The 13734-nt window shown below is 37.4% G+C and overlaps 1 pseudogene; it reads left to right on the top strand.

Moving 5' to 3' along the window:
* The first annotated feature begins 910 nt into the window (after positions 1–910).
* Positions 911–2677, top strand: LOC149155262 (calcium-transporting ATPase, endoplasmic reticulum-type pseudogene; annotated as a pseudogene).
* The last annotated feature ends 11057 nt before the right edge of the window (positions 2678–13734 follow it).

The following is a 13734-nucleotide window of genomic DNA, read 5'->3' as shown; positions in this document are numbered from 1 at the left end:
TCTGAACGTGGAAATGAACTCCCGCAGCATGCATCCAGCCAGAGGACACCTGCACAAGGAAAACAACCAAAAATCATCAGCCAAGCCATCATGCAACCATAGAATCAAATGCATGCAGCAATGACAGGCCACAGCAGCTCACGGCAACCATTCGACTTCGAGGTATGTGACTGAAACTCATTCTTCTATTGCACAAATCTAATTTAAAAACTGCATGAATGAATGGAATGGTGGAATTGAACCACGAATATAGCAGGATTAAGCCGATAATTCCTTGTCCAATTCTCTATCAATCAACCAAGAATCATGCAACGTATCTGTTAGACAACTCACGTGAAAATTGAAAATAAAAAAAAACAGACAGTGGTAGAGGCTTTAACTCCAGTGCAACTGATTAACAAGAAGAGGACATGCAGCTCATTATAGCACTGTCGTCTGCATGTGGCCATGTACACCTGGCCACCTCACTCCTTCACCACAAATCACGTAGCAATTAACGAACGCTCAGCTGAAACTCACAGACTGTTGTTAACTTTCACTTGCAACATTTTCAACTGAAGTATGCATCCTCTGATTCCACAAAATGATTAACCCATCATCCTCCATTGAGCTTTGTGGCCTGGTTCACAATTCTCCAGCGTATCGGGCTCACTTAGAGGTGCAGGGACACTCTACAGGCGTTTCTATAGGAAGTCGTCTACAGGAAACGCAGAAAACAGCTCTGCAGAAGGGAAACCCAAGATTTTTGTCAAAATTCAAGCTTGAAATGAGAAAAGTAGTTAATGCTCGTGTCCAAGGTTACCAAGGTTCTTGAAAGTATTGATTTTGGAGTTTTTCAAACGCATTATAGATCTGTTAATGGTGGAGCAATCTGTTTGAATTCAGAATCTGATCATCTATTTCATAGTCCATGGAGGATAAGATATTCCCTGCTTGGTCTAAAACTGTTGAAGAATGCTTAGAAGACTATGATGTGAGCTTAGAGAATGGTTTAAATTCTCATGAAGTGGAAAAACGCCGTCAAATATATGGATGGAATGAGCTCCCGAAGAAAAATGGTACACCTTTGTGGATGTTGGTAGTGGAGAAATTTGATGATACAGTTGTTAAAATACTTCTGCTGGCAGCTGGCATTTCATTTCTTCTCGCCTACTTTCGTGATAATGTGTCTTCTGAGGAGGGCATAACAGCCTATGTAGAGCCCCTGGTCATTCTCCTGATTCTCATCCTCAATGCCATTGTTGGAGTATGGTAGGAGAATAATTCTGAGAAGGCTTTGGAAGCTCTCAAAGAAATGCAATCTGATCATGCAAAGGTCTTGAGAGATGGACATTATGTTGTAGATCTTCCCTCCAGAGAACTTGTTCCAGGAGATATAGTGGAACTGAAGGTGGGAGACAAGGTTCCTGCAGACATGAGAATTATGTCCCTCAAGACATCCACCTTTAGGATGGAGCAGAGCTCCCTGACCAGAGAGAGCATGCCTGTGGTCAAAAGAACATATCCAGCCACCTTGTGTGACTGTGAGTTGCAGTCGAAAGAATGCATGGTGTTTGCAGGAACTACAATTACCAATGGCTGCTGCACATGCATTGTTGTGAGCACTGGCATGTTTACAGAAATAGGTAAAATTCAGGCACAAATTCAGGAAGCTTCAATGGAATGTCATGATACCCCTTTGAAAAGAAAGTTAGATGAATTTGGTGAAAGACTGAAAATAGTGATTGGTGCCATTTGTATTCTTGTCTGGATCATGAACTACAAATATTTTCTTTCATGGGAAGTCATAGATGGGTGGCCAAAAAAATATCAGGTTTTCCTTTGAGAAATGTATGTACTACTTTAAGATTGCTGTTGCTCTGGCAGTTGCTGCTATACCAGAGGGATTGCCTGCTATGATTACTACATGTTTGGCTCTTGGCACTCGTAAGATGGCACAAAAGAATACTATTGTGCGTAAGTTACCGAGCGTGGAGACTTTGGGTTGCACCACAGTGATTTGCTCTGATAAGACAGGTACTCTTACAACCAATCAGATGTCTGTCAGTGAGTTTATAGCCATAGGGCACAATACTGGTTCACTTAGAGAGTTTACTGTTGAAGGAACAACATATAATCCTGAGGATGGAAAAATATTGGATTGGCCTGCACATAATATGGGGGAAAATTTAGAAACTCTGGCAAAAGTTGCTGCAGTTTGCAATGATGCAGGGATATCTTGTCAAGGTCACCAATTCCATGCTACTGGTATTCCCACTGAGGCAGCCTTGAAGGTATTGGTTGAAAAAATGGGAGTTCCAACCCAATGGCAGGTGATACAAGTGCCATTCTCAATAGTGGCACAGTGAAATTGGGCAATTGTGATTGGTGGATACAAAGATCAAAGAGGCGGGCTTTATTGGAGTTTGATTATGATCGAAAATCCATGGGTGTTATTGTCACGAAACCAATGGGACAAAATCGTCTGCTAGTGAAGGGCGCCATGGAAAATTTGCTTGAAAGGAGTGCTTTTCAACAACTTGCAGATGGATCAGTTGTTGAATTAGATGATGCATCAAGGGAATTACTCTTGAGGAAGTTTCATCAAATGAGTTCAAAGGCTTTGCGTTGTTTGGGGTTGGCATACAAGGAAGTTTGGGGAGAGGGCAGCAGAAGGAGAAATTGGCCGAGATTTTAGCTAGGGAGGTAGCACCTGTGCTAGCCACCCTAAGCACATCCATCCCGTTCATGAACACTCATTTTTTCAGGGTTCGAGCACAATTTAGTCATGGTTCAACCTTCTACAAGAAGCTACAGGACTTTCTACAGGAAGTTCTGTATTTTTACCAGAAACATCCTGTAGAAGCCTTTGGGCAGGCCAGAATCAAGTATGGAGAGGGATTTGAAGCTTGAAGTTTGTTGAGGAGGCATGCAACCACTCTTTTCTTCCATCCTCCACTGATTTCATCTCCTTTCACCACCATTGCCACCATCAGATTGAGTATATTTGCACAATCATACCAAAGCTGAGAATTCTCTAGAAAAAGGAGCAAGTAGTGGGAAGAAGCAAAGAGAAAAGCATGGTTTCATGACAGAGAAGAGGGCATCACTTCAGAAGCTTGGAATGACAGGGAGGCCACCAGGGCCATCAAAGATGAGGAGATAGATTGGTTGCTCAGAGGATGAGAAACACTTTCAGTAGGGGGGTGATGATGAGCCCCAAAAATGGATGATGATTTGGGCTCATTCAACCACCTAATTCGACTTAATCCACCATTCTCATTAGTTTATTGCATGTTTTTGATCATATTTATGCTAATAGAGTGAATTGGGTTAGTCATTATGCCAACAAGTCTAATATGTGCTTTGCGTAGCCTTTTTGGTCAATTTGGAGACAAAGTCAATGGTTGAAATGAGCACTTGGCAGCAAAAATTCGTGGAGAGTATTTTTAGGAAGGTGTTCCCTTCATTTATGGGCCCTTACCTCGAATTCTCCACCATCAGCTTGGAGTTCAAGGGCCACCAAATCAATCAGCACAAGGGCAGCCAAGCAAGTCATGTAGGACTGTTGTTAACTACGAGTCTTGGGTAGCCGAGTCCCTAAAGTTTAGGAGGACTGTTGGGGTCCTCAATTTGTATAAATAAGAAGGCTTAGGGCCTCATTTTGGTTAGCTAGTGGTTATTCATTTTGTAGATAGTAGTTAGCTAGTGGTTAGTCATTTTGTAGCCAATGGTTAGTCATTTTGTAGGCAGAAGTTAGCTAGTTTGTAGTTCGATTTTTATGCAGTAGATTAGCTTTGCTTTCAGCACATTTTCAAGTTTCCATTGTGGACAGTTTTGATGTAACTCTTCTTTTCTTGCTCAATAAAGATGAATCCAGCTTTGCACCAGCTCTAAATCTCTCTTAGGAGGCTATAGCTCTTGGGGTTGGGCCCATCTCAAGCGCCCAATACCTCCTTTGTTTACTTTCATGTGTCTTTGCTGCATTCTTAGAGTAAAATCTGCTATTTAGATTTAAAACTTGTTGTGTTATTTAGGTTTCTTTTGATGATTAAAGTAGATTTTCATGTTCAGATTGATTTGGATAGATTAATAACATAAAGGATCCTTGGAAAAAGGGGCTCAAGAACCTCTGATCTTACCTCTCCCTCAGTGGGATCGTGAATTGGGACAAAGGTGACCTTCCTGCCCACAAAAACGTTGTTTTGCTTCACCATGCAAGTATTAGTGTTGGATTCTTAGTTGTCAAACTTGATATCAGTTTTGAATGCATGATTAGGGTTATGATTGCTTAGTTTCATAGTTAGTTCATCTGATTTTGTGCAAATAAACTTCTGTTCCATTTCTTTTGCTATTATCTAGGTCAGATTAGGTCAAGGTAATTAGGTTCTTGATTTTCCAAGTCTTCATTTAATTTGAAAAATAACTTGCAGAGCACCTGTTATCCTTCTCTATCTACCCATAATCCATCAGATAATCTGCTCCAACCCTTAGTCCATGAGTCGTACCCTTCATTTTCCATACTTTCCCCACCTTGCCCTAATTCCTACATTCTTGTGCATCATCGCTTCCTCCATCCTTGAACAAATCCAATCGCTCCTTAGCCTCATCCACCAAGTCCTAGACCTCTTCACACCCCTATTTCACGTCCATACTCATTCCTCCATCTTTTTCCCTCCATCCATTCTCCAAAATCCCATTTCGAAACATCCTGTAGAAGAATTACAGAACATCCTGTAGAAATCCTGAACATCCTGTAGAACCCCTGCAGACTTCCTGTAGAAGCTCATAAACACGGTTTCTTGGTAGCCAAACTTTGTGAGACTCTCTGGAAGGGTGTTAGGGACTGCTTAGACCCTCTCTGAACCTTCCCAACCTTTCCCAAGCATTTCTCCCCCTTGATTCACCTCTGCACAGTCAAAAATAGTTAGAAGCACATGCATGATAATTCCAACAACTTAAACAAAAATACAAAAAGATGTTTTCTTTAGATAGAGGTAGTCTAGACACATGTATTTTACCTTCATAGAAGTAATGGCATCTTTTTTAGTAGTTTTCATGCTCTCCTTTGCCTCATTAGGACTAGCTGGTAGAATTAGGGCTTGCTAGGGTTTGCGTTTCTTTTTGGCTTTCAGTTTCTTTTTGCAATTAGATTAGCTTCCTTCGAGTTAGCTTTCATCCATCAATTAAAAAGCTTCTTCTAAGAGCTCATAGAAGTTGGCTTAAGCTCCTAGCGGACTTGTGCCAGCTGACCAAGTGACAGCTGCGGGAAGAGCTAGTACTTGTGCATACAGCACCGTCGCTTCCAAGTTTGTTACGAACTACCGGGTTGATAAAATTAAAGAAGGGAGTTCCAGGAGTTGCAGCATTATTGCTGCAATACTGGAGCCCACCAAGTATCAGGTGAAAGATTAAAATTGAAGAAGATTCAAATGTAAAAAGACCACAACTACAAGCCAGCATAAAGGCCTACAAATCCAACCATAAAAGCCAGTACTACCACAATAAAAGGTAGAGCATGCAATAGTTCAATTGCTGTCTCTATCTTCTTCCAAGAAGATACTTGTATTTCCTAGAATAAATCTCAAGTTTCTTTTGAGATATTTTTTAATAGTTTTTGTATAAGTAATTCACCATTCGAAGTATGTAGGGTGGATTTTGATACATTTCTATAGACCTTTGATCAAATACTCTAAACTATTGTATCACTATTTGGACCAACAAGCTGGATTAATGAATAAAGACAAGACATTTCATTGGATTCATATGTACAGTGAAAGTGCAGACAAGTATTTTATTTTGTATTTCTATTTTTCTTTAAACGATTTCCAAAATATTTAATGTATTTGAAATATGAATGCTATAATATGGAATGATATCTCAGAATTTTCTTCATTGCACTCTTTTTTAACTATTATGGATTTTAATGTTTTCTACAAATTATCAAAATTAAGGAATTCTTAATTGCTCCTTAGTCTAGGTAGTCACCCTCCGATATATGGTAAAGGATTCTTAATTTCCCTTTGCTCATGATTAACCTTTGTTCCTCATTTTAATCTTCGTTTGAGAATTCTTAAGGGTTCTCCCACCATGGTTAAGATTCATTCCATCCATCCGGTCCAAAGACATGCACTTTACTCTGCTAGCTTTCCCTTTGAACACTCCCTGTAATGGGTTAATTCTAGTTTTACTGCCCTTCTTTGATTACATAGCCTGATAGTCCAAAGACATCATTCTATCCATCTGTTTTAAGGATTCGACCATCCAACCCTCAATACAAATGAAAAGTCCCTGAACTTTAAGAACTAGCCTAAAATCCCAGCAAAACAAAGCTAAATCATATAGAGAGAGCCCTCTCTGAGTCATAGGTTGGCTAGAGCCTATACTTAAAAGATTGGTTTGCAGTTACCTCAGTCTTTTCCTTCTCCTAATAACTTCTAGGGAAAAATTCTGAGTGATAACATAATGGCAACTACATTAGGGACTTCAAATTCTCAGTCTTAATAAAGCTTTAATAAAATCCTAAGGTTTTATTTTAAGCCTCTTAAAGTCCCTTTTTAGAAGCTCCTTAAAAAGAAATCTCACAAAAAAATTTAAAAAGTTTGAAATTCTGGCTTCCAGGAAGACTCATTTTACTAGGGCTAATCTAGACCCAAATCCTGCCTGAGTGTTTGATAATACCAACTTGATTTAAAAAAAATCCAAAAAAGAAGAAAGTTTATTTAATCAGATACCTTTAGTTAAAGCTAATTCATGCCCTCATGAATGGTTATTTCTAGAATAACTTGAATTTGATGGGTTGTTCAATAAGTTTGGAGCAGGAGTAAGATTGTGGATATATAACTTGGAGAATAATCACTTAGAAGGCCATGCATACAAACTAAATTTTAAATGTACTAACAATATGGCTGAGTATGAAGCATTAATTTCATGTCTTAAATTAGTCATGAATTTTGGATTTAAAAGAGTTTCTGTCATAGGAGACTCTGAACTAGTTGTAAAACAGATTGATGTTGTATATATGACAAAGGACCCTAGCTTAATTTGTTATAGAGGAATTATTGTAGAAATACTTAATACATTCTTAGAAACCAAGCTTGTAGTAATCCCTGGAAAACACAATATGTAAGGCCATAGTTTAGCAATGTTTTCTGACACTTGCAAGTTACCCTTCCAACCTAACAATCAGTAAATTGTTGAAGTTAGGCATAGACCTGCAATTCTAGATAATTTGAAGAATTGGCAACTATTTTCTAATGATAAACAAATAAATAACTTTTTAAATTTAGAAGAAGAGTTTGAAAATCACAACATAGATACTGATACATCGATCGATCCTAACTCTAAGGATTAGTTAGAAATTAATGAGATAGAGGGTGATGAACTAGATAGACTTAACCCAACTAAATTTACTAAATTATATGTGCATAACTTACAATGAATTGAGACTGATGAAATACTAAGTGAAGAAACTAAAGTAATTAATCTCAAGGATAACTTATCAAAGGGATTAACCCCTCTGGAAGATGTATTTGGTTTAAATGATGTTCCTCGGAAACCTAAATTGGAACCAGTAAGGTCTAATATAGAGGAATGTAATATAAGCACCAGTGAAAATCCAAAATTTGTCAAAATTTCAAAATCATTACCTCCCACTGAAAAAGTAAAATACATTAAGTTTTTGAAATAATTTCAAGATGTTTTTGCTTGGAGTTATGAGGACCTAAAATCCTATGACACCAACATCATCCAGTACACAATCCCTATTAAAGAAAATCAAAAGTCTTTCAGACAAAAACTTAGAAGGATCAATCTTCGTTTATTACCTTCAATTGAAAAAGAATTTCAAATGATATATGATGCCAAAATAATTGCACCAACCATATTTTCTATTTGGGTCTCAAACTTAGTTCCAATCAGGAAGAAAACTGGTGAGATCAGAATCTGTGTGTATCTCAGAAACCTCAACAAAGTGTCACTAAAAGACAATTACCCTCTCCCTCTCCACAAGATGGATCACATTTTACAAAGGGTAGTTGGATCAACCAAAATCTCATTATTGGATGGGTTTTCTGGTTACAATCAAATTTTGGTTCATCCAGATGACCAACCGAGGACTGCCTTCACTACTCCTTAGGACACATTTATGTATGTGACAATGCATTTTGGCCTAATGAATGCAAGAGCCACATTACAAAGGGCTATGGATATAGTCTTGCAAAAGAAATTCATGATTTCCTTGTGATATACCTAGATGATATTACTGTTTTTTCAAAATCTGACAATCAACATTTGGATCATCTAAGACAAGTTTTTATTAAATGGAGGAAATATGGAATCTCATTAAACCCCAAGAAATCCTTGTTTGGGTTAGAAGAAGGAAAGTTATTAGGTCACATAATCTCAAAAGATGGCATAATAATAGACCCTACAAGAATAGAAGCCATCTTGCAAATACAACACCCAAGGAACATTAGAGAATTTCAAGCTTTTTAAGCAAAAATTAACTTTCTTAGAAGATTTATATCTAATCTAGCGAAATTAATTAGATCACTTAACAATATGCTGAAAAAGGATTCGACCATAAAATGGATTGTTGAGGCTAAAAAAATCCTTTGAAGACATTAAACTGGCCTTAACTAAAATGCCTGTGTTAATTAGTCCAAAATTTGACAGAGATTTCATTTTGTTTTCTTTTTCTTCTGAGCACACAATAGCTGCGTTTCTATTTTAGAAAAACGACCAGGGCTATGAAAAACCTATTGCTTTGTTTAGCAGAGCCCTGAGATATGCCACCTTAAAATACAATATAATGGAAAAACAAGCATTGTCTTTAGTTAAAGCCATTAAAGATTTCAAGGTATACATTTTATATTCTCATATAGTAGCCTATGTTCCAAATTCAGTAGTCAAAGACTTCCTAACTCAGGAAGGTCCAGATGGAAAGAGGGGAAAGTGGATTTCTACTATTTTAGAGTATGATATAGAAATCAAACCTACTAAGCTAATCAAGGGCCAAGGTTTAGCCAAAGTCATCACTGAATTAAACTATCAGGCCTTGGATATAAACTTTATTGTAGCAATAGATGATGGAGAGGAAATGACGACTCCACTAATCAGCCAGGCCTTTATTGAATCACCTTGGTATGCTGATATTATCTATGTTTTACAAAATTTACAAGCTCCTCCTGAATTATCTAGAACTAAAAGCAGGTTTTTAAAGATGAAAACCTTGAAATTTTATATATTAGATAATTCTTTGTTTTGGAGAGATCATAAAGGTATTCTTCTTAATTGCTTCTTAAAATATGAATCTGACAAAGCATTGCAAGAGTTTCATGAAGGTGACTATGGAAGACACCTTTATTGGAAGATCATTGCACATAAAATTCTTAGAGATGGATTTTACTTACCTACCTTGTTTTCTTATGTCAAGAAATATGTGACCTCATGTCACAAATATCAAATTTTTTAGCGAAAGAAAAAGCTTTTAACTTTACCCCTCAAGCCAATCTCTGTTGAAATACCTTTTCAACAATGGGGTTTAGACATCATTGGTGAAATTCACCCACCCTCCTCTACGCAACACAAATGGATCCTCACAGCCACAAACTATTTCACAAAATGGATAGAGGGCATACCTTCAAGGCAAGCCACAGATATTGTTATCATAACCTTCCTTGAAACCAATATTCTATCATGATTTGGATGTCCAACTAAGCTCATTATTGATAATGCAGTAGCCTTTAAATCCAAAAGAATGATAGATTTCTGCAATAAGTTTCATATCACCCTAAGCCACTCTACAGCCTATTACCCTTAAGGAAATGGACTAGAAAAATCCTCAAACAAAAGCCTGGTAAACATCATCAAGAAGTTCTTAGAGGACAATAAGAAAACTTGGAATAAGAAGCTAGTCAATGCCTTATGGGCAGATAAACTAACCACTAAGAAATCAATTGGTACTTCTCCCTACCAACTAGTTTATGCGATGGAAGTTGTTTTTCCATCCTCCTTGGGAGTACCAATAATGAAGATGCTTGAAGAATTGCAAGTTGAACTAAATAGTATCCAGAGAACTATCAACCAAACAATTCATCTTCAACAAACCAGGGAAGAAGTCTATATCAGGTCTCAAGTTGTGTAGCAAAAGGGTTAAAAAGATTTTTGATAAAAGAACCAAGGCTGAAGATTTCTAATTTTGTAACAAGGTGCTCAAGTGGGATTCAAGGAGGGAAGACAAGGGTAAACATGGGAAATTTGATTTCCTATGGAGAGGCCCATATGTCATTTATGCTTTCAGAGGTAATAATGCTTCCTTTCTGAGAGAGATTGATGGTATAGAGGCAGAAGGTGGGCCAGTGAATGGTGGAATTCTAAAACATTATTTTCAGCCCAGTTACTAATTTTTCATTTCCCATTTATACATATTCTATTTTCAAAAGTCTATTTTGGATTGGATGGTGATTTTTGAAGTTGAAGCCCGAAGAGAAGGCCCTAAGCTTCAAAAGATCTGTTATGATAAGTATCAATAATGTAGATGCATAGAGGAAAATTTTGCAAGGAAACATCAACAACAATTCAGAGGCTATTGCTCTAGAAAGTTCTTGACATTTGACTAGAAAATGCCATCCCCAAGTGGGGCCATTGTTAGGTTCCTATACCAATAGGAGTCATAATTTTGAATGACTAAGGTGTAACCTTGTAATATTGTAGATACCTTTTCTTTCTGCAAATGTTTTACATTAAAAAATAAAGAAATGTAAAGAGGGCATTTCCTAAAAGAATAATCAAAGGACAAAAGAATAAGCAAAGGTCAAAAAAGAAAGATATATGAACCCCAAAAGACAAAAAGAAACCATGAAAGTGTGCAAGTCAAAATTCCACTACTATTTACTTTTATGCATAATAATGATTGGGTGCATCTTGTAACTCATGCCACAATCCATGGTAATCAAATTGTTTAATCTTGATTATACCATGCTTTGAATTTTATGTTTATAGTCAGTGAATAAAATCTGACCAAACAGTGTAATCTTGGCAGATCATTAGATAGGTAGAGTAAATAAAAGGAGATCATCAGTGTAATCTGAGCCCTTGGATGTGATAAGGTTATAATTAAATAGTTTACTTTGTAAAAGAAAAGAAAAAGATTGATAAGGGTTTGCAAGCCTAAATGCGCCCAAATAAAATGAAGAAAAAATGGTAGGATAAGTAAACGGGTAAGTAGTAGAAAGGTTGCAGAAATATCATGTGATTACACAAAAGCATTTATGTCATGGTACTAAATGCATCTTTCAAAGGAGCATAAACAGTCAACAAAGCAAAGACAATTGTTCACAATATGGTTTATTTAACATCCCCTCATTCATTTGAGCCCTTTACTTCACTAATTTCCCATAAATAAGTTCAGTACCTAAATCCTACAAGTCAAAAAGGCTTAGATCATTTCTCTGACTTTTGAAGGGACCGAACCCTCAGCTAAATGACTTAAGGGGACATGTACTAGAACCTCCTTCATGAAAATATATTCCCCCTTCATTTCTCCTCATTTCCTAATAAAATCACACTTTCCTATGGTTGACATCACTTACCGAGGAAAAGCGGCAACCTCCTTGTAAAAGCCTTTCACACAAAAAAGCCACCAAAAGTTTTTATCCTGAGTGTAAATCTAAATGCACAATCGCATATAATTTACACCTTTTTTACTTAGGAAAACCCACTCTGCCATCATTTTCATACTAATTAACTAACTCTATTATATAAATCCATTGTAACCCTTTTCCCGTAAATAATTAAAAACCTATATATAATATCCCAACTCCTTAGTTTTAATTAAAACTAACATAAATTATCCCTTATCTCAATATAATTTCACTTAATTTACCTAATCATAGTAAAATTTAATTTAATCCCGCGTTGGCCTCACCAGACTCACTATTTCCTCATTAGAGCCCCTCCCGATCACTTAACCCTAGATTAGTCCCTAAAATACTCCCAAACCACCATAACTAAATCCCGAGGCCCCCCATCAATCCCTGTCATTTTCCTTTGTGTAGCTTCACGTCCTGACTACCGTTGATCTTCCCTATCCCACATCCAAGGATGCACAATCATATCGGCCATGCCCAATGAATGAAAAATAACCGGCCGATAAAGTGGTTTTCCTCCTAGTCCGTGATGCTATGTGTCAAACGATATATGCCATAGGGCGACTCCTCCCAAATACCTCCTGCACCATGAAAGTGGTACGATGGCCCTCCAAAACCACTTCCCCCACTTAACCGAAAAACTGTCACTATACATCCGAAAGTGAACCCACAAAAAATTAATTGTTTTCTCTATAAAAGACCACAAATCCTTGTTTTACCTTTTTTCACGTATTCTCTATGTAAATTCTAAAAACCATTGTGAATGCCTAACTTACACACATACTTCCAATTCCACTGTAGAGGATGTTGCAGACAGCTAGCCAACCTTTTCAGACCGTACTAGGACTATGCCAACCACTGCAACTCCCATGAACTAGCAATTTCAAAGCCAAATCGCCTAATTCTAGGTATTTCACCACAAAATACCTCTTACCCCTACAAAATTTCAAAACCGTTGGCCTATGTAGTATTTTGAATTAAGAAATTGAGTAAAAATACTATCAATCAAAGAAATTACTTGCCTAAAACTTATAAAAAACCCCCCTACAGCATAATTCAAATCCATAAGAACTGAATTATGGATGCCCTTGTTTCTATGTGTTGGGTTGTGTTATATTATTTCCACGACTAGCCCACGTAGTTAACCGGGGTGTTAGAAAGGGCGGGCTCCCCCCTCGCACCCCTCATTGTGTCGATTGCATAGTGGGGGGGAGTCACAGGGGGTTTCAGGGGTGTAGGTAACCCTATATTAGGTTGGGCGGACCTATCTATGGTTTTGTGCATGATTTTTTCACATGGTTTTGGACACGATGGTTTTTGGTCCATGGTATTGGATTCTTCGGCATGTATAAATATGTATTGTAACATTGAAAGGAACATAATGAAAAATCAAGCTGGTAGTCCCGTTTTTGGGATCGGGGAGAATCTCTATGTATATGTGTTTTATGTTATATGCTTCGGCAATGTTTATTTTCTGTGTTTTAGAATTTGTATGTAAGTAATTTATGTATGGGGTTAAAACCTACATTTTGTATCAGAGTTGTTTTGGCTTCAAGGGGACACCTCTGGTGCTAAGGGGTTTCACTCGAGCTTGTGGTAGACCATGGTTAGTGGGAGATCTGTGGTATCCATTTTGGTAGTGAAGGAAGATGGCGAGGAGTGGAAAGATAGAGATCAAGAAATTTAATGGTCACAGTTTTGAGTTCTGAAAACTCGAGATGGAGGATCTGTTGGTGGATAAAGATCAGTGGATTGCAGTAGATCCAGGTACTAAACCAATGTGAGTGTCTGATGAAGAATCGTAGAAGTTGGATCGGAAGGCAAAGAGCACAATACGATTGTGTGTCTCAGATTGAAGTATTGCTGAATGTATCAGGGGAAGCTACAACGAAGGTTTTGTGTGACAAGTTAGGGACTTTCTACCAATCTAAGTCTCTAGTGAATAAACTCTTCCTACGAAGAATGATGTATAACCTTGGGACCAGAGAAGGATAGTCGATGACAAAGCATATGAATGAATTTAATATTATGTTAAGTCAATTATCGTCTATTGATATCAAAATTTCAGATGAAGATAAGTGCATTAATTTGTTGTGTTCTCTAC

This window comes from Pinus tabuliformis, chromosome 9 (assembly GCF_031772625.1).
Source record: "Pinus tabuliformis cultivar Carrire ecotype Pingquan chromosome 9, CPIR1, whole genome shotgun sequence".
In the NCBI taxonomy this organism is placed as follows: domain Eukaryota; kingdom Viridiplantae; phylum Streptophyta; class Pinopsida; order Pinales; family Pinaceae; genus Pinus; species Pinus tabuliformis.
The sequence above is the reverse complement of the archived record's forward strand: the minus strand, read 5'-3'. Positions and strand labels throughout refer to the sequence as shown.